General features: G+C 36.5%; 1 long non-coding RNA gene across 1 annotated transcript in view; it reads right to left on the bottom strand.

The window, feature by feature from the left end:
• The window catches only part of LOC108544623 (uncharacterized), a 32,799-nt gene that overhangs the window by 9,569 nt on the left and 18,150 nt on the right, over positions 1 to 5,080 (bottom strand). Inside the window, exon 3 of the long non-coding RNA XR_001889900.1 lies at positions 1,579 to 1,647. This is a non-coding gene — a long non-coding RNA (uncharacterized LOC108544623). The remainder of the gene's footprint in view (positions 1 to 1,578; positions 1,648 to 5,080) is intronic.

The raw sequence follows: 5,080 nt of genomic DNA, 5'->3' as shown, positions 1-5,080 counted from the left end.
CTTTTTAAAGGACTATGTACTTAACAAAATGGAACACATTTTTACAGTATTTTCTAAGCTAGATACATTTATAAGCTAGATGACTTCCAAAGTTTCTCACACTTTGAAAATCCATAAATATATTTATGAAAGTACCTAAATAATATGCCAGTTAAAAAGAAATTCATCCTAGGGCTGGGTGTGGTGACTCACACCTGTAATTACAGCATTTGGGAGGTCAGTGAAGGATTGTTTGAGCCCAGGAATTTGAGACCAGTCTGGGAAACGTAGTAAGACCTTGTCTCAAAAAAAGACAGACAGGAAGGAAGGAAGGAAGGAAGGAAGGAAGGAAGGAAGGAAGGAAGCCAGGCAGGAAGGAAGGAAGGAAGGAAGGAAGGAAGGAAGGAAGGAAGGAAGGAAGGAAAGGAAAGAGAAATAAATTCATCCTTATCAATCTCATTCAAATTAGTGAGCAATGGCAAAATAAAACAATTTTAAGGTATTTTTCCTTTATCAGGCATTGATAGTTGTAGTACCTTTTACTTATAAATTATGTTTTTCTGAACATAATAGTAAAACATCCACATTCCTTTACTGCACATCCGTTGGTTTCAAGAGTCAGTGATTAGGATTTTCTGCATGACAAGAGGAAGTCAACTTGAGGTTTAACATTAGACTAACTCCTGTTCACAGAATTCTTCCTTAAGAACAGGTCAGCAGGTTTGTAAACTGGCTATCTGGTCATCCCTTTGATAGATATGTCTATGTTTGAAGTGTTGGGTTATACAGCAGTAAGACACTTGAAATTTTCCTTACCAAAGGGTACTGAAAGTATCTTTAATTGTTTGCTAGTTTGTTTCTCTCTCATTTGGAAAGAATGGGGCATACAGTTCATCTTACTCTGAGAATTTTGGATTAACGAAATTTTGCAGAGATTATAATCATTTACATATAAAAACTTAAATACTTATCATAGGCAATATACCTTTTCTGTTTCAATCTTTAGAAATCATACATTTCTCTAGATAAGTGAGAGAAATAATTACCTTTCAAACCAATTACTCTTTCTTCACACCAGTTGTCATGGAAATTATCAGGAGAATATAAAATAAGGAAAAGCTATATTAGATATAAAAACTAAAGAAATCTGTTGCTGAAGACCTTCCAGACATTTTAGAGTTTTTGCTGTATCTAGCCAGATGGGATGAATTTAAGGTACAGTATGGAAGAAACACTTGGGATTTCCCTCATATTATTGCAGTTTGTAGGTAATTCTGACAAAAGCCCACTAATCTCCCTAACACAAGATGGAAACCACAAAGGGGAATCTAAAGTGGGTGGGATCATCAATCCAAAAAGTAGATACTTGGGGGCTATCCTTGAATTGTATGGCCAATCAAGGTAAAATGCAGATGGTGACAAGATTCCTTTATGCCATTAGATGGTTTCACAGGAGCAAAATTCTGTACTGTCACTTCTGTGACCTATATACTCTTTACTCTCCAGCAAAGATCTTTGATATTTGCAAAGTAAGTTCAAGTTCACATTAGCTCTATTTTTCTTCTTTTTGTAGTCTGAAGATTTCAGGAAAGGACTCACCCTATTATCTGACAGGATCCATTCTATTTTCCACATAACTATGCATCAGTACTCTCCATGAGAAAAGACCTAGAGAGAAGTGAGAGCAAACAGAGAAAAGCAAGCATATTGATAAAAAGATTACGCATTGAAAAAGATTAATACCTGGCAGTTGAGACCTAGTAGCTGGGTCTAATATTTTCAACTAAATATAAACAACCCTTGCAGAATATAAACAAAACCCAGACTTGGCCACCCACGGACTGTGGTGGACAAGACAGGTGAAACTGCTCCATAATGATACCTAAAACAAGACAGAGACAGAAATACTCTGCATACAAAAATAACAGTTCTTCTTTTTACTATTTATCAATGACAACTCTAGCTTCCTGACAGCACTGAATTCAAACTGAGCCTTCACTTTCTTAATCCCTTCTTAGAATCATGCAGTCAAAGCCAAGTACTATAATAAGCAAGCACCTCTTAAAAACATCTTCTCTAGATACCTCACATGTCTACAGCAAGGGAAACAAATATTACAGGTTTGTTCCCGGATGTCATGACTGGTGAGCTTCAACACTTTCTTGAACTATTAGAGGATGTGATTCGGTATGAGGTATGAATTTGTTTGACAGAAAACAAACTAAAACAAAACCAACAACACAAAAAGATGACAGGGAAGAGACGTTTTAAGTTTCTTTTTCCTGTTTTTAGGTAGATTTAAGAGAATATGAAACTCTTAAACTTGAATGAATGAATAATTAGATGAAGAAGGGAATATTTGAGCCAAAGAAAGAATTCATGAAGACAGAAGCATAGCTGATAAATTTAAAAGAATAAGGTCATCAATGACCACTAGATTGGAGATTGCATAAAATTAGTTCAATAAAAGAAAGGACAATAGAATACAGAATAGACATACTATACATGGGTACCCAGCAGATGAGTGAGCAAGAGCTAAATCCAGCTCACATACCTCTTGCCAGATCTCAAATATTGCCAAGTAGGGGCTGCATTTAACCAGAGGAAGGAGAGCATATTTACCCCCACAAAAGTGCCAGCAATCCAGCAGGTACAAGGGTCAGGATAGGCTAATATCAGACCTGAAAAAGAGTCTATTTAAAATGAAGTTTTCATAGGTTAGGTTACTGCTTCCCATGCATTGGGCCATAACACAGAGAGGTTGTCAGGAACTCGATTGCTTGTTATTTGGGCATCCCAGTAAAGCCTTACAAGGTTGGAAGCCCAGAAGTCAATACTCTCCAGCTGCAAGAAACTACTTCAGTTTATCCCAGTTTACCCCAGTTTTGAAGCATTGGCCAAGAACAATTTACATGTTTTGTCACTCAGTTCTGATCATGTTTCCATAGTGTCCCTAGTTCTGGAGAAGAGCTGAACAAAAGAGCTAAGGGCCTTTCATGAATCCTACATTTCTCTACCTTTAAGCATCTTTTTCAATATCCTCCTAATTTTACTTTCTCTCTCATAACCATACTATCCTAAATAACTCCTAAAATCTTAATCTATAGGAACACCAAGTTTCAGATGTCTTAATTGTTAGTTTGAGATGTAATAATGATGATCTCAGCGCCAGTGCTTCTGTGACTGAATAAATGTTGTGAGCAGGCATGTTGGATGGGATGAAAACTGAATACTACAAAGGTAAAGGTCATGGATGTGTGTCTCATAAGTGCAGTTTAGGTCAGTTTTATTTGAATATTGAGAATTTCTTGTAAGTTTCATACTGCTCAGTCCACTTGGTCAAGTTCTTGGTCAAGCCAATTTTCCTACTAGGGCCACTACAAAAGTCAATCACAGATTAAGCACTTCTAATAACTATTCTTTGTCTTTTCTCTTATTTTATAGATCCTGGCATGAGACCCAGCATTTTCAGACTTTTTCTTTTGCAAATATAACAATTTCCATTCTCAATTTTTACTTTAAATTATTTCCTTCATTTCTTATAATGTCTAAATAGGATTAAATTATTTTCTTTTTGAATTTCAAGTTTAATTTTTTGCTAACAGTGATTGAAAACAAAATAAATTAAATCAATGTAAAACAGCACAAAATAAAAAAGCAATAGTGACTTCACAGCTACCTCCCTGACAATCACCATTTCCCTACTTCTTGTTTCTCTTCAGAAATTCTGTATTCTAGATAATTTATCATTCTAGCCCCTGATATAGGCCCTACTCTCTACATTAAAGACTTTTGAGTACTCTTATCCTCTTTTTCTCCCTCCTGTTAGACAGTTTATTAGGTATTGACCTTGGATTCTGTTTAGCAGCCATCATCCCAGATTCTCAAAAGGGATCCATTCCCTGAATCAAAATGAAGACGTATGGACCAACAACAGCATAAAATGTCTACAACTGTGACAGGGAGCTAGTTTCACTTCATAGCAGCAAACAACAGAAACACTGTGAACAACTTAAGCAAAAAGGGGAAGAATGAATTGTAAGGACATTTGAGACTTCATAGAATTGATAAAACTTAGTAAATTGCTGAAAGTAGAAAAGTGTGTGCCCTCTGTTTAAGTTTTCATAGATTGATATGGAGCTCTAGTGTGCCCTATTTTGGGATTTGGAATGGATATTCAGATGTTTTCAGCAAATCCAAGTTATAAATTCATTATTAAAATACTGCTTTCTCCTTTCTATTCCAACCTCTTTATTCTAACTCCATTTTAAAGGCTGCTACTCTTTTTTTCTTAATCATTTCTTTCTTTTTATTTTTTATTTATTTAATATTTTTTAAAATTCTACTTTGAGTTCTAGGGTACATGTGCACAACGTGCAGGTTTGTAACATGTGTATACATGTGCCATGTTGGTGTGCTGCACCCATTAACTCGTCATTTACGTTAGGTCTATCTCCTAACGCTATCCCTCCCCGCTCCCCCGACTCCATGACAGGTCCTGGTGTGTGATGTTCCCCACCCTGTGTCTAAGTGTTCTCATTGTTCAATTCCCACCTATGAATGAGAACATGCCGTGTTTGGTTTTCTGTCCTTGCAATAGTTTGCTGAGAATGATGGTTTCCAGGTTCATCCATGTCCCTACAAACGACATGAACTCATCCTTTTTATGGCTGCATAGTGTGTATGTGCCACATTTTCTTAATCCAGGCTATCATTGATGGACATTTGGGTTTGGTCCAAGTCTTTGCTATTGTGAATAGTGCGGCAATAAACATGCATGTGCATGTGTCTTTATAGCAGCATGATTTATAATCCTTTGGGTATATACCCAGTAATGGGATGGCTGGGTCAAATGGTATTTTTAGTTCTAGATCTTTGAGGAATCGCCACACTGTCTTCCACAATGGTTGAACTAGTTTACAGCCCCACGAACAGTTTAAAAGTGTTCCTATTTCTCCACATCCTCTCCAGCACCTGTTGTTTCCTGACTTTTTAATGATTGCCATTCTAACTGGTGTGAGATGGTATCTCATTGTGATTTTGATTTGCATTTCTCTGATGGCCAGTGATGATGAGCATTTTTTCATGTGTCTGTTGGCTG

The sequence above is a fragment of the Rhinopithecus bieti genome, unplaced genomic scaffold (genome assembly GCF_001698545.2).
Source record: "Rhinopithecus bieti isolate Rb0 unplaced genomic scaffold, ASM169854v2 scaffold_27206, whole genome shotgun sequence".
NCBI classification, from domain to species: domain Eukaryota; kingdom Metazoa; phylum Chordata; class Mammalia; order Primates; family Cercopithecidae; genus Rhinopithecus; species Rhinopithecus bieti.
The sequence above is the reverse complement of the archived record's forward strand: the minus strand, read 5'-3'. Positions and strand labels throughout refer to the sequence as shown.